Here is a 17,504-nt window from a genome sequence, read left to right as displayed (position 1 = left end):
CCATATTCAGAGCATACCTTGCTAATTGGGTGAACTTGAGTGAATACTCCTTCACATTCATGCTACCCTATTTTAGATTTAGAAAATCCTGCGCTTTGGCCACCCTGAAATTGAGTGGGAAGAACCTATCCAAGAATGTAGTAGAAAATGCATTCCACTCTACAAGTCTTACATCAGCACCTCTATCCTCCTTCTACTTCTTAACCCAAGTATAAGCTACTTTTTGCAAGCTGTAAACAACTAAGTTAGCACTCTCACTAGGAGTAACACCCATTATATCTATTACCTTCTACACATAACACAAAAACTCTAATAGATCCTTCTCAGACTTAGATCTAGAGAATGTTTGAGGATTTATTTAAGTAAAGTCTTGGATCCTACCTGGTGAAGCATTCATTACTGGATTAGTTGGGGTAACAACCTGTTGGTTATTATAAGAAGCCATGGATTGGTCTAGTACTGTGAAAGAAACCCTAAATTTGGTATGATAGAACTTCTCATTTAGAAGTAGAAGTTTAATAGAACTTGAGCTCCATCACACGATATGAATACTGAAAGAAGGGAAACTTTTATAAAATATCTTGTATCCTCTCTCCTATAAGTATGGTATGCTTCACTCCCATGAAAAAGAATCTACTTGATGCTACTCTTAGATACCCTTGGATACTTTAAACTGGATCTGATACCAAGTTTTTCATGACCTAAGACCACCCCTAGTCGTAACACAGAGCTTAAGGCCACAAGTAAACCCAAACTAACCTATGAACTAGCATAAGCTATAAATACAGAAAGGAAAATAATAAAATATTATACAGAAGTCATTTAATAAAATATATGAATAATAAAATCCATAACAACACGGTCTTAAATACGTCACTGAAAAATATAACTAACTTTTTGACTATTTATAAGCCTCTAAACATGATAAGTTTTTGGGACATGTCCCTGACTAACTCTAACTACTAAAATAACATGAATTAAAATACTCAAAAACTTGATAAATAATATAAATATTCCTCTACGTATGAAGACTCACCAATGGTGCAGCTGAGTGATACATGGACAGACTACATATGATTTGGAAACTGAGTGTATTTATAAGACAACATAGAGAAAAAAAGAGTATTCTATCAGTATTTTAAATTTACTGGTATACATATAGGTACTGAGCATAAATGCATCAACGTCCAAATTGAATGCAAGACCAAGTAAAACATGTATTGAAATGATCTAAATTGCTGATATATGGGCATTTGGTCATGCAAACTAAAACTGTCACAATTTGAATGTAGAATTGAAAGTATAGGAGCTAACATTTAACTGACATGCCCTAATCTAAACTAATCGGGGTCCAATCTATAACCCTTGTTGGAAGGGTGTTAGTACCTTACTAAGTATACCAACACTGGTTGCATGGATCTACTAAATTGGTGTTCCAAAGGACTAAGGTGTCCATCCTCTATTGATGGTTGACCCTTAAGAGAGTCTCAGTCCTTAACTGGTAGGTGAACTCTCATAACCTACATTGGCTATGTAGTTTTGGAACTTAGAGACTTCTACTAAAGGTCTCATTCCTCTACTGGTGGGTGAGCCTTCATCCATAGGTTCGCTCGGTGCTAAGTCCTACTCTCAAATAAGCTGACACTGATGCTGATTAAAGTTTAACATGACTAATACTGAGATATGCTCAACATATTGGTATTCTGAATGCAAACTGATCTTGTCAAATATTGAACCCATGGCGTGGTAAAATCATGAATAACACCTAAGATTTCTATAACTAATCATGAAGTAGAAATCTACCTTATTAAATACATGGAACATAATTATCATAAGGAAATATATTTTCATGGTTTAGAATGAAAACAATTGGAGGAAATTTATAAAGTTCATGGTTAACTTGGAACCCCATAAAAGAGAAAAGATTGTTACACTTGAAAGTTTAGAGAGTTCTTTGAACTCAATGGGTGGAAAGGGCCCACTGATGAATATCCCACATACCTAAGGTAAAAGCTTTGGCAAAATCCTTAAAGATGATTTTATTCTAGAGAAACCCTAATTTTCTCTTGATGAAGAAACAATCGCTTTTATTTTATCTAGGAGAAGTGATTTTGATGTTTTGAGGGATTAGGGTAATGTTTACCCTTGATAACTTAAAATTTTGAGAGATTGAAAAATGTGGGTTAGGGTTAAGAAGCGGTTGGAATTACCAAAAAAGCAACTATTAAAACATGTAGAGATTCTCGGTCCCTAGTCATTATGCCTCACCCCACAACTTATGTAATCTAGTTATGAGTCATTGTTTGAGTCTTAAGCAGGGTTCCTGGGACATTGGGTTATATTAATGGTCATGCTATGACTCCCCCATACTAATCTTCATGACTGAATATGAGTCATAAGCTATAGTCGTAGTCTGAAGATTGGCTTTTGGTCATACACTATTATGACTACGTCTGCAATCCTAATGACTCATAAGGTCTAACTATGAGTCATAGGTTGAACTTGTGATCAAAGGAATGGGTTCCTTGTTGGAGACTGGAGTCACTACGAATCTCTCATGACTAACTGTCATGTGTGGTAACGACTCACTAACTGAGTCATTTTCATGACAATGTGTCAGGCCCTTAGGGGAAATTTTCCACAACCTTTTGCCACGACATCGGACTGAGGCGAGACATGATGTGTTGGAAAGATAACTTAGTGGTCCATATTTTGAGGGGTATAGAGATGTAAAATTCTAAGTATTACACAAAATCATGAATTAATCTCAAAACAAGATACAATCCAAGACTATGAAAACTAGTAACTAAAGCTAAGAGTACTAGTTTTGTCCTTTTGATCATTAACTTTGTGTTTTTTCTCTTGGATTGTTTTATTTGAAATTTGAACACTATAAACAATTTATTCTACACATAATTGTACATTACCCTTTGTAACTCATTACACCGACTAGAAGCCATCGAGATCAACTAGAACAACACATAGCTCAAGCTAGTACCACTAGTTTTCTTGTCTAAACTCTAAGTGGCCAAATTGATTCCAAACTTATTTCAAACACACCTAAAAAATTATAATCAAGTATTTTGATACTTAGATGCTCAATTTTATCAAGATTTACTCATTAAGCACAAGACAAATCCTCAAAATAAGACTAATTAAGATTGGATAACAACACTGAGATGCATAAATCCACCTTAGATTAGTTACTAACATGTATAGCATTCTGGAAGCTTGTTACATATTTATTCTAGTTCAAACCTGAATTCGATATACTAATTGAGTATGAATTCTTACTATAGATCTAGTATACGTTGCATGTGCATACATAGTCCAAATTTAAGATAGCATTGGTGAATGTCAACCATAGTTTAGGTACTTCTTGGAATCCAATAAATATTGTATTTAATTTAACAAACTCATAAAATATACAATATTTGTAATTTTCAACTTGATTATTATTGTATATTAACTTGAAGACAGTATAAAAATTCATAAACATCAAATTTTAAATCTATATATGTTAGTTGGTACCTTCATACTTGGTGTTGTATTTAGTTTTGATGATGATTTCCAGTAAATTTATGGACCAGGTATGATGTATGTTTACTTCTTGGGGAATACTGAGGGACAGTTTTACATTGTTGCATACTTTACAAAATTGTTAGGTAGTATTATAATTGTACAGGTGCTCAGCGTACAATGCGGGGACACCTAGTCTAATAAAATATATACTTAATTTGTCCCTCAACATATATAAGCAAAGAGGTGATTAATTGATAACCTAGTTTTTGTACAAATTAGTTTTTTAGAAATGCAAAAGTTGCTCTTGCTCAAGAAATCAAAAGTTGCTATTTTAGGGACCTGATAGGTTTTAGCTTTTTATTTTCTTAAATCTTTGAGTCTTATTATAGAATAGAAGTTTACTCTTGTGATTGTGACTGACAACTTTTCTTTAATAGGTTGAGCGTTGGCTTAGGTAGAGTTACTAATCAAATAATTGAGTAGAGCTAGTTGATTAGTAGAGGTGTGGCAGAGTGGTCCCAATTAATTGTAATAGAGGTATTACAATTGTAAAGATTTGGAGTTAACTCCTTTTGAGTTTGCTCGAGTCTTTAATAAACTAATTTTTGTATTATAGTGAATTTTAGAGAAATCCTATGAGGACAGGTCATGGTTTTCCTTTGTTTTTCTTCCTTTATCAAGGAGGTTTCCATGTAAAATCTCATGTTCCCTTTTTGTATTGTCCATTATTTTTAGCGACCTAGTCTCTTGTTGGTGGTAAATTCGTATAGTTCAACAATTGGTATCAAAGTAGTTCACTCTAAATGGTTAACACCTAGAGTGTATCCTTAGTTATTGTAGCACCACCAAACTTAGAGAAAGGACAGTCACCCAGTATGCTACCTCATTTTAATGGATAGTATTATAGTTGGGGGAAGACAAGGATGCATGATTTCATAATGGCTAACGATAATAAATTTTGAGACATTATTTATGATGATCTACATGTTTCCATGAAAGTAGTTAACAAAAAAAATATAACTTGATTGGTTCCTAAGACTTGAAGGGAATACAATAAAGAGGATCACAAAAAGATTGAAAAAATTTCAAGGCTAAGAAACTTTTGGTATGCAGGATAGATCCTGATAGGTACCATGATATTTTAGCTTGTGTGAAGTATCCAAGGTTTGAACCCTTAGATCAATTTTCTGGAATCCCATTCTTTAAACCTAATACAACCATGGTACGAGCCGTATATTAGGGAATGAGTGGTAAAGTCTTATCGTAAGATGACTAGTGATAGTTGGTGGGATGGTTTTGGTCACTGTACTGGATATGAATTAAGGGTGAGTGTCGTATGGTTGGGTATTAGTCGTATAGGTGACTCATAAGGTTGATAGTGTTTGATCCTCCTAGTGTTCATTCTGTCAGGGGTATGAGTCATGGGTACGGATCGTATGCTGAGGTTACAACTTAGGTGGATGATTCGTATACTGGACAACATCTAATCCATGGTTGAGGTTTGTTATGATTGGGTGGGTTTCAAAGGGAGGTTAGGACTTGTAAGAGGGTCTATCGTGACCCCGTGTCAGGTTTTTATGGGATTTAAGTGGGGTATTTTGGACATTTCCCTACTTACCCTAATAAGGACCCACGACTTCTAATATACTTAGGATATTATTTACTCTATTATTTTGTCTTCAATACTAAGAAACTCTTCCTAAATATATCATAATTGTCTCAAGAACTTTTAGGAAAAGAGTTTAGGTTTCAACTAAGGGATTACTTTTGGGATTTTCTTGGTGAATTCTTTCCATTAATCTTCTTGGTTTAAGGCATGATTATCTTACCGGATTGTAATTTCAATTAAAGGAATGGTTACATGGTTGATTTCATAGTTTTTCTCTTGCATGATTATGGCTTTAAAATATTAATTTAGGGAGTTTTGATGTTAAATGCTTGGTGATTATTTCCTATGATTTTAATTATGTTTTGTATGCATTAACGGTGGTTTTGGACAATTGAATTGCATGGTAATGGCTTAATCGTAATGAAATTTAGTTTTGGTTATATTATGCCACCAAGGTGTTTGATAAAATTCTTATAAAGATATGTTCATTGTCTTGTCTTATTTTAATGGAACTCTTGCTTGTTTTCGGCTTATGCATGAAACCATAAATATTTTTAAATGGTTTACAAAGGATTAAGACTAATTGGTTATGCTTGTGGTGAACATGGTAGTCTTACAAGAGGTTTAATATGGCTAATAATAGGGCACTTCAATGTCTCCTTAATCTAAATGGTTTGGCTATGAATAATGATTGCAAGTATGGTGGTATAATGATACCAATGGTTTATTGAATAGCCTTGGTTAGTAAATGGATAATTAGATTATTTGTTAATGGTTTTAATTAGACATTAATAATGGTGAGGAATGTAAGCTAATCCTTGGAAAGTGGCAGTCCCAAGGGATCAAACCCCGAAACTCATATTTGCTGATACGAGGGGTCTTTGATGGCTATGTACGAGTGTCACATTTATATTAGAGAGATACACTAGTCATCCCAAGGATATTGCCTGGTCATGTGGCTACACACACTGGACCCTTTCAGCAGAGGGAGTTAACCCATATAGCCTATGGGTAATAGGACGGTTAAACTACATAACCCAGGTAAAGGTTTTAAATGGTATGTTAAACCTGATCCCTTTTCCCAGCATTATATATATATGGTTATTTGCGTTGGATTGTTTTCACTAAGTTTTGATAACTGACATTACTTTATCCTTATCTTGAGCTTCATGTTAGTGTTCACCTACTAACCTATCTACTGGCGGCTGTATACCTAAGCTATGCAGGAACTGGCTATTCAACTCCTCCTTCATAGTACTTGATTAGAGGACAACTTATTGGACTAAAGTGGTGAGCTTCCATCTTTTTGGAAGGCATCATTTCATGTTGGACATTCTTAGACATTTTATTTTTTTTTATATTGGTTTCGGCCATGGTTAGGGGAATGTCCTAACTAAATATTTATATTTTTTTGGATAGAGGCTTTGTGGTACTTTTGGGGTATGGTATGGGTGGTATCAACTTTGGTGTCAGCCTTGGCATTAGAATAAGCTGGGAGGCTAGCATCATCAGACATAATTTCTCACCGTTCTATCATATTATATTTTGGGTTTAATTATCACATTATGTTTTATACTTTCTAAATGGTTTTGTATGAAATAGATAGTTGGTTTGGTATAGTTAGACTCAGTTGGGTCGATGATGATTATGACCCTATCCCAGAGTCTTTATGAGGGCATTACACAATCTTGTTATATGCTTGAATTCAGCTCATCCAAGGTTGTATATGGTGGTTGGGTTGGGTTAAGGGAATGGTCTGCGGTCCTGGTTAAACTTAGGATACCCATTACTACAAGATCCCAATTTGAGCTGCATCAAGTTGCTATCAGAGCCTAGTTTTATGGTCAATTAGGAGTCCATAAAACTGTGTCGAATAAAGTCTCTTTTAGGTATGTGTAGCGCGCCACACTCATAAGGAAGAGGCTGCAAGACATTTAGGAATGTTTCATTTTCTTGGTATTCTTTCTTCAAGCTTGACTTCTCAATCCTAGAATCTCCTATAATCCTTGTTTGTTCATCTTTCAGATAATGCCTCCTAGATCTGGAACACAAGAAAATTCTTCTGTCCCATCTGGAAGTGATGCTGAGGGAGCATATTTTACTTCTGGGGTTCATCTTCAATCTCATGGTCCTATTCGTCATTGTACCAGAGTTCTTTTCATTCCTCTTACTATTCCTCAGGTTCCTCAGGGCAACATGATGAATGTAGAGTTTCATCAGTCTATGCATGTTATTGCCCAACTGGTTATTATTCAGGCCAAACGGGGTATAACTCGTATTATTTCTACTAAGGCTGCTAAGCTTGGATAGTTTATAAAGATGGGTCCTCTGACTTTTATGGGATACAGGTGGAGAAAGACCCACATGGCTTTTTTTATGAGGTAGATAAGATCTTTTAGGTAATAAGGGCTACTAATATAGAAGGAGTAAACTTTCTAGCTTATCAACTCAAAGAGATTACTTATCTGTGGTATGAGGAGTGGGATAAAGATAAGGGTGATATAGAAGAAGATGGTTTATGGGAGGCCTTTTGTAATGCCTTTATGGACTGGTTCTTTCCTTAAGTGTTAAGGGAAATTAAGATGGAGGAGTTTGTGAATCTCATGCAAGGGAGAACGTTTATAAAGGAGTATGCTCTGAAGTTTCTTCAATTATTGAGGTATGCGCCTGATTTGGTGGCTGATCAAGGTAAAAAATGTGGAAGTTTGCTTCTAGGCTGAATAGAGATCTAATTCTAAAGAGCAAGACTATTTTGATCATGAAGGATATGGACATATTGAGGCTGATTATTCATATGCAGTAGGTTAAGGATAAGAAGAGAAGGTAGGAAGAATATGGATATAGGCAGGGTAAGTAGGGCAGGTTTTCTGATCTGGGAAGTGCCTAGTCTTAGGGTGGTCGAGATGGTGGAAGGTGGCAGGAAAAGATGTGGAGGGGTTTTAGTTCCTTCTCGACTGCCAGTGCTCTTACTCCTAGCAGTCGGGCGACAGACGTCATTTTGGTAGTGATAATTCTTGGGCATAGGAAGTCCAGACTCAGGAAAACAGAGGTTAGTCTATTTCTTTGTGTCCTCCTTATCGGAGATTCTGTGAGGAGCAAAGGAATAAGTACTTCAAGTGTGACCACGTAGGCCATCAGCTCAGGGATTTTCCATCTAACAAGGTTGCTATAGGGGAAAATAAGATTCCGGTGGCTTCATTATTTGTTCCTACTCCTAGTGATGTGGCAGCTACTTTTGTTATTGCTTCTGGTTCCAGTGCTGGTCAGAACAAATTGTATGCTTTGGTGTCCCATCAAGAATCCTAGGCATCGTCTGATGTTGTTACTGGTACGTTATAACTTTTCTCTCATGACGTATATTATTTACTTTATCTAGGTTCTACCTTTTCCTATGTGACTCTTTATATAGCTGTGTCTTTTGGTTTTGATTTGAAGATTATTCAGATATGTTTTCTATTTCTACCCTGGTAGAAGATCCGATCATTGTTGAATAGGTCTATAGAGGGCATGCGGTATCTCTGAGTGGTAGACAGACTTTTGCAAATCTATTTGAGTTAGGTATGGTAGATTTTGATGTAATCTTGCACATGGATTAGATGCATTCTTGTTATGTAAATTTGGATTGTCGAATAGTAGGGTTATCTTTAGGTTTCCTGGTGATCCAAAAATTGAATGGGAAGGTTTTTCCTTAGTACCAAGGGGGAAGTTTATTTCTTATCTTAGAGCTCGAAGGTTAATCTCTAAGGGTTATCTTTATCACTTGGTTTGGGTTAAACATTCTAACTTGAAAGGTCCTTCATTGCAGTCAGTTTCAATAGTTAATGAGTTTCTAGAGGTCTTTCCCGATGATCTTCCAGGTGTCCTCCAAATAGGAAAATAGAGTTTGGTATTGATTTACTTTCGGACACTCGACCAAATTCTATTTCTCCATATAGAATGGCTTCGACTGAGTTAAAGAAACTTAAGGTGAAAATTAAAGATCTTATAGACAAAGAGTTATTCGTCTTAGCATTTCTCCATGGGGTGCACTGGTATTGTTTGTGCACAAGAAAGATGGTTCTCTTTGTATGTGCATCAACTATAGGTAGTTAAATAAGGTAATATTCATGAATAAATATCCTCTTCCTCGGATAGATGATTTGTTTGACCAGTTGCAAGGTGCCAAGTTTTTTCCCAAGATATATCTTCGGTCTGGGTAGCATCAGTTGAAGATTAGGGAGGTGGACATCCCTAAGACGGCTTTTCGCACACGGTATGGGCATTATGAGTTTTTGATGATGTCATTTGGATTGACAAATGCCCCGACAGTATTTATGGATTTGATGAACAAGGTGTTTCGGCATTATTTAGACCTCTTAGTAATTAATTTTATTAATGATATTCTGGTGTATTCGAAGAGTGAGGCGGATCATATTAATCACCTCCGTGTAGTGTTGTAAACCTTCAAGGAACAATGGTTGTTTGCAAAGTTCTCTAAGTTTGAGTTTTGGTTTAATGCTTTCACTTTCTTGGGTCATGTCATTTCTAGTGTAGGGATTATGGTGGATCTGCGGAAGGTGTTTGTGGTGAAGAAGTGTCCTAGTCCTATGACTCTATCTGATATTCGGAGCTTCTTGGGTTAAGCTGGGTATTATAGGCAGTTTGTGGAGATTTTTTCGTTGATAGATGCTCCTTTGATTAAGTTAACTCAAAAGAAGATTAAGTTTTCTTGGTTAGGTATGTGTCAGGGGAGTTTTGAGAAGTTGAAGGATAAGTTGACTTCGGCTCCAGTTCTAACCTTGTTGAAAGGCAATGATGGGTTCGTGGTTTATTGTGACACATCTCGGGGTGGTTTTGGTTGTGTATTGATGCAGAATGGGAAGGTGATAGCCTATGCTTCCAGGCAGTTGAAGGTGCATAAGAGAAACTATCCTACTCATGATTTAGAGTTGTTGGCCATTGTGTTTTCTTTAAAGATATAGCGGCATTATTTGTATGGAGTTCACGTGGATATGTTTTTTGATCACAAGAGTTCGCAGTATGTGTTCTCGCATAAAGAGATTAATCACAGGCAGAGGAGATGGCCAGCTTCTCAAGAACTATGATATGAGTCTTCACTACCACCCAGGTAAAGCTAATATGGTTGTTGATGCTCTTAGCAGGTTGTCCATGGGTAATTTGGCTCTTGTAGAAGAAGGGAAGTAAGAATTGGTGAAGGATATTCATCATTTGACAAATCTTAGGGTTCGTCTCTTAGACTCTAAGGATGGTGGTGTGATGGTGGAAAAAGTGGTTAGATCATCTCTTGGTGTAGAGATTAAGGAGAAACAAATGTTGGAATTCTTCCTTGATAAAATCAAAGGTAGCATTGGTGGGGAAAAGGTGGAGGATTTTGAGATTAGTGGCAATGGTACTTGGCAGTACAAAGGGAGGTTATGTGTTCCTGATGTAGATGGTTTACGGCAAAGGATATTTACTGAGGCGCACGAGTTATTCTACGTTGTTTATCCTGGTTCTACAAAGATGTACCATGATCTCAAGGAGATCTATCGGTGGAGTGGCATGAAGAGGGATGTGGTTGATTTAGTGTCCAAATGAATGATGTGTCAACAAGTTAAGGTTAAGCACATGAGGCTTGGTGGGTTGTATCAAGAAATTAAGTTTCCTGAATTAAAGTGGAAGAAGATCAATATGGATTTCATTACCGGTCTTCCTCAGTCTCAAAACCAATTTAATTCAATTTGGGTCATCGTAGATAGGATGATAAAGTTTGCATATTTCTTGCCTGTGTAGACTAACTTTTCGACGGACAATTATGCAAAGCTTTATCTTCAAGAGATTGTGAAACTGTATGGGGTGCCTATTTTGATGACTTTTTATCACAGTACACAGTTTACGTCCCACTTTTGGTGGTCTTTCTAGAAATGGTTGGGGGCTAAGGTGAGTTTGAGTACTACTTTCCATCCATAGTCGAATAAGCAGGTAGAGAGAACTGTTCAGACATTGGAAGATATGCTCTGTGCCTATGTGATTGATTATGGTGGCAGTTGGGTGGAGCATCTACCTTTGGAAGAGTTTACTTACAACAATAGCTATCATAAGAGTATTGGTATGGCTCCTTTTGAGGAGTTTTATGGTAGGAGGTATAGATATCCTATTGGTTGGTTTGAGCTCAGCGAGGCTGATTTATTTTGTCTGAATTTGGTTCATCAAGCCATGGAAAAGGTGAAGGTGATTCGGGATAGGCTCAAGACTGCCATGAGTTGTTAAAAGTCACATACGGATATTAGGCGTAGAGACTTGGAGTTTGTAGTTGGAGATAAGGTTTTCCTTAAGGTGTCTCCTATGAAGGGAGTAGTGTGGTTTGGAAAAAATAGAAATCTCTTTCCTTGGTACATTGGTCCTTATGAAATTTTGCGAAGAGCAGGCAATGTTGCCTATGAGTTGGAGTTTCCATCTAGCTTGAGTTTGGCTCATCTAGTATTCCATGTTTCAATGTTGAGAAAGTGTGTTGGTTATCCATCTTTGATTGTTCCTTTAGAGGGGTTGGATATCTTGAATTCTCTGTCTTATGAAGAGGTCCCGATTGAGATATTGGATAGACAGGTTCGTCGGTTGTGGACCAAAGATGTGACTTTGGTTAAGGTTCTATGGCAAAAGCACAAGGTTGAAGAGGCCACATGGTAAGCGGATAAGGACATAAAGTCGAGGCATCCGCTCTTGTTTTTTTCTCCCGATATTCATATGGAAGGTAGGCATTCTTAACACATCATTATTTTCAGAGTTTTTTAAAGAAAGAGTTGCATCTCTTGCATCTTTGTTTTTCATTTTCTAAAGGTAAGAGTAGAGACATCAAAAAGGTAGGATTGATGTTTGGTAGTGCAAATAACTGTATGTGTGGTTACCCCTACCTTATCTATCATTCGGGGATGAATGTTCCTAGTGGGGGAGACTAAAGCATCCTGGGTTTGGACCCTTAGAAAAATTTCCAGGAGTCCCGTTCTTCAAATTCAATACGAATCATGGTACGAGTGGTAGAGTCCTGTCATAAGCTGACTAATGATAGTTAGTAGGATAGTTTTAGTCACTGGAATGGATATAAATTAGCAATAAGTGTGGTATGGTTGTGTACAAGTCATATAGGTGACACGTAAGGTAGATAACGTTTGATCCTCCTTGTGTTACATTCTGCCAAGGGTAGGGTCATGGGTGCGGATCGTATTCTAAGGTTATGACTTGGGTGGATGAGTCATATACTGGATAATTTTTGATCTATGGTTGAGGTTTGGTTATGATTGGGTGGGTACCAACATAAGGGAGGTTACGACTCGTAAGAGGGTCAGTCATGACCCGTGATGAGTTTTTATAGGATTTATATAGGGGCATTTTGGACATTTCCCTACTTGCCCTAATAAGGACCCACGACTTCTATTACACTTAGGAGGTTATTTACCCTATTATTTATTCTTAAACACTTAGAAACTCTTCCTAAACATATCATATTTCTCTCAAGAGCTTTTGGGACAAATACTTTAGGTCTTATCTTGGTGAATTCTTTCCATTAATCTTCATGGTTTAATGCATTATTCTCTTCCCTAATTGTAGTTTCAATTAAAGGCATGGTACATGGTTGATTTCATGGTTTTTCTCTTGCATAGTTATGGGTTTCAACTATTGATTTAGGGTTTTTGATGTTAAATTCTTGGTTATGATTTCCTATGGTTTTAATTATGTTTTGTATGCATTAACGGTGGTTTTGGACAATTGAATTGCATAGTAATGGTTTAATGGTAATGGAATTTGGTTTTGGTTATATTGTGCCCCCAAGGTGTTTGATAAAACACTTATAAAGATATGTTTTTGGCTTATGCATGAAACCTTAAATGTTTTAAAATGGTTTACAAAGGCTTAAGGATAATTGGTTATGCTTGTGGAGAACATAGTAATATCCCAAGAGATTTAGTATGGATAATGATAGGGCACTTGAATGTCCCCTTAATCTAAATTGTTTGGCTTTTGATAATGCTTGGAAGTATGGTGGAATGACGATACCACTGGTTTATTGAATACCTTTGGTTAATAATTGGATAATAGGATTGCTTGTTAATGGTTTTAATTGGGTATTAATGGCAGGGAGTTTAAGCTAAGATGTGGAAGGTAGCAGTCCTGGGGGATCAGAATCCAAAACTAATATTTGCCGATATGAGGGGTCTTCGATGGCCACATGCGAGAGTCACGTTTATATAGGTGGGATGTATTGGTCATCTCAGGGATATTTCTTGGTCATGCAGCTATAAGCATAGGGAACCTTTCGGTAGGGGGAGCTAAACCCATATGGACAGAGGGTGATAAGACGACTAAGATGCACAACCCAGGTAGAGGTTTTTAATGGCATGTTAAACTCGGTCCCTTTTCCCAGCATTTATATATATATATATATATATGGATGGATGGATGGATGTTTGCATTGGGTGGTTTTCCCTTGGTTTTTATAGTTTGCATTACTTTATCAGTATCCCGAGTTTCATGCTAGTGTTCACCCACTAACCCATCTACTGGCGGTTGTATACCTACTCTATGCAGGAATCGATCGTTCAAATCCTCCTTCATAGTACTTGATTCAGGGACAACTTATTAGACTGAAGTGGTAAGCTTACATCCTTTCAGAAGACATCATTTCATGTTAGACATTTTACTTTCTTTCTGAATACTGGTTTTGTCCATGGTTGGGGACATGTCCAAACTGGATATTTGTATTATTTTGGATAGAGGCTTTGTGGTACTTCTGTGGGTTTTTATGGGACGAATCGGTAATTGTGTTGGCCTTGGCATTAGAATAAGTTGGGAGGCTAGCATCATCGGACATAATTTCTCACTATTCCATCATATTACATTTTGGGTTTGATTATCATATTATGTTTGATACTTTCTAAATGGTTTGGTATGAAATGGATGGTTGGTTTGGTATAGTTAGACTTGGCTGGGTCGGTCATGATTGTGACCCTATCCCAGAGTCTTCATGAGAGCATTACGCAATCTTGTCATATGCTCAAAATTTAGCTCATCCAAGGCTGTATACGGTGGTTGGGTTAGGTTAAGGGGGCGGTTTCCGGTCTTGATTTGACTTGGGATGCCCATTGCGACAAGGCCCCGGTTAGTGCTGCATCATTGTGAAAGTTCAAAGAAAATTTGGGATTTCTTATGATCTGCTCATGAAGCGAGTCCAATATGGATATGCTCACCACCTAATATGAAGCCTTGACTATGATGGAGAGTGAAACTATTCAGGAGATGTACACCAGGTTTGCTTTTATCACTAATGAGTTACATAATCTTGGTAAAATTATTCCACCTAGCAAACAAGTGTGAACAATATTGGGCATCTTACCCAAATCATGGGAAAGTAAAGTCAGTGCCATCTTTGAATCAAGAGATCTTAAGACACTTAGTATTTAAAAGTTAATTGAAAACCTGAAGACGTATGAGCTAAAGAAAAAATTAGGGTCAAGAAAAGAAAGATCCTAAAAATGAGAAATCCTTAGCTTTAAAGGCATCAAAATCTGATTCAAGTGAGCATGATGAAGATGTTTCCTACTTAGCGAAAAAACCATTAGGGATATAAATACAAGTGGGATTTCAATAAAAAAAAAAAGCAATAACAGAACTACAGATAGAAATGATTGGTGTTACAAATGTGGTAAAATGGCTCACTTTATGAATGATTGGCCTTTACACAAGATGGACCATAGAAAATATATGAACTTTTGAGGTGACAAAGGGAAGAAGAAGGACCAGGTCCCTAACAAGCCCAAAAGGAAAACTACAGGAGATTATATAGTTAAGTAAACCTTAGATACTTGGGGAGACTCATCAAGTGAATCTGATGAGTCAGAACGACCTGAAGATGATGAAATAATTTACAACTCATTTTTTGCTCTTATGGCAAAATCTGATGATGATGAGGATGATGAGGCAACTCTTCTTGAAATTAAATAAAATCTCAATGACAATTCTCTTAAGAAGTTAAGAAAACTTCCAAATGTTTAGATTGATTCGCTATGTGAGCTCACTATTGAGAAAAACTCTATTGAAGAGAAGCTAAAAATCATGATAGTGAGAAAATTTCCCTAACTATACAAACCTTAAAGCAAGGAGAACATTCTCAAAAACTAAACTTTGAAAATAAAGAGATGTTAGAAAATACTGAAGAAATTATCTGAATCAGTTTCTAATGGAAAATATGAAGCTAGTAGTCTTCAAATTGAGATTGGAGAGAAGATAAATAAGTCTAGTGAGCTTCTTGCAACTTTTCTTAAGAAAAAAGCTGAATTAGAAAGGGACCTGGTCCACATAAGAGAAGATCTCAATAACAACAACATACCCAGTGTATTCCTACCTAGTGGGGTCTGGGGAGGGTAGAGTGTACGCAGACCATACCACTACCTCAAGAGAAGTAGAAAGGTTGTTTCTGATAGACAACTGGCTTAGGACCAATAACAGTATAACCAATACAAAAAGTAAGCGGGTATAAACTAGTATGGTACACAAAACAAACTAACCGTATAACAAACACAAAAGATAAGTGCATAATAAACTAGTACAGGATGCAAAAAACCCAACACCACTAGCCCCAAAAACTGCAGCCACAACACTACGAACCAGAAACTCCAAACCAAAAAGAGTACTCCCCTATTACTACCGCTGCGCTCCCACCCCCTAACCCTCTACCCTAATTCGCATCCTCTACACCTTTCTATCAAGTGTCATGTCCTCTATAAGTTTTAATTACTCTATATCATGCCTAATTACCTTTCTCCAATATTTCTTCATTCTACCTCTAGCCCGCCTAAAACCATCCATAGCCAGAGTCTCACATCTCTGCACTGGAGCATCAGGGCCCCTCCTCATCACATGCCCAAACCAACGTAGCTTCACTTCTCGCATGTTATCCTTTAATGGACTGCTTCTTCTTAAATATTAGATAATCTAGCCAATCAAGGAGTGAATACAGAGGTCTTGGTTGCTAACATAGCAAGATCCTCTTCCATCCCCACAACAAGTATATTTCAGTGACTAACAATCTCCGATGTACTTGTCATGGAAAAAATGGTCATAAAAAAGGTGATTTTCAAGCAAGGATTAGTGTTGAAATGAACTCAAGTAAGCATGTTCAAAAGATTCCATCACATAAAAAGGACTTAATCCCCTATCACAATCTACGAAAGGTAGATTTACTAGTTGGGCCAAGAAATTTGTGATTACACCCGTGTCCCTCTACTGGAAACTCAGAGTCAAATTGGTTCCTAAAGATAACAAGTAATCTATGTATGATGGTGGGAGTAAGAGCAAGCAGTCAAAGTTCATGGATTGTGGGTGCTCCAAACATATGACAAAAAGAACTGTTTGTTTTCTCTCACTCAAGGCAATTCAAGGTGGAGGTGTTTTATTTGGTAATGGTTAAAAAAGTTACATTCTTGTTGTTGGGAAGATTGTAATCCTTAAATCATGTAATTAAATTTATGTACTATGTGAGTGGATTAAAGAACAACTTACTGAGTGTGTCTCAAATTTCTAACAAGGGAAATGAAGTAAAACTTTAATCAGATTGGTGCACTGTTAAAAGTTTGCAAATTGGAAAAGTAATACTCAAATCCAAAAGGTATAAAAATCTTTACGTGGCTGACCTAAACTCGGTTCCTTGAAGTAATCTAATTTTACTAAGTGCTTAAAGTGAGAATGTTAACCTTTCGCACAAAATACTTGGTCATATGAGCTCATCTTGATTGAACAAGTTGATCTCAAAGCACCTGGTCTGAGGTGTTCCAAATTTGCAATTCTAAGACACCAAATTATGTGATGGATGTTTCAATGGAAAATAAATTAGGTCCATATTCAAATTAAAAAAAAGCAAGAAAGTACTACTAGATCTCTTGAGTTGTTGCACATAGACATATGTACACCTGTCAAAATTCAAAGTAAGGTAGAAAAGAAGAATATCTTTGTAATTGTAGATGACTACTCTAGGTTCATATGAACTATGTTCTTGAAAACAAAAGATAAGACTTATGAAGTACTGGTGATCGCTACTAAACAAATTCAAGTAAAGATGAACAACAAAAGAGAAGGGACCAGGTCTGATTATGGAACAAAATTTGAAAATGCTATAATTGAGGAATTTTGTGCTGAAAATAGAATCATTCATAATTTTTCAGCTCCAAGAATCCCTCAACAAAATGAAGTTGTTGAAAGAAAGAACAAAACCCTAATTGATATTGCCAAAACCATGCTAATAGATGGTAGTCTTCCAAAGAATATCTGGCTGAAGTGGTGAACATTGCATGTTATGTTACTAAAAGGTATTTCATTAGGTCCATCCTCTACAAGACTCTTTATG

The sequence above is a fragment of the Capsicum annuum genome, chromosome 10 (assembly GCF_002878395.1).
Source record: "Capsicum annuum cultivar UCD-10X-F1 chromosome 10, UCD10Xv1.1, whole genome shotgun sequence".
Classification (NCBI taxonomy): Eukaryota; Viridiplantae; Streptophyta; class Magnoliopsida; order Solanales; family Solanaceae; genus Capsicum; species Capsicum annuum.
The sequence above is the reverse complement of the archived record's forward strand: the minus strand, read 5'-3'. Positions refer to the sequence as shown.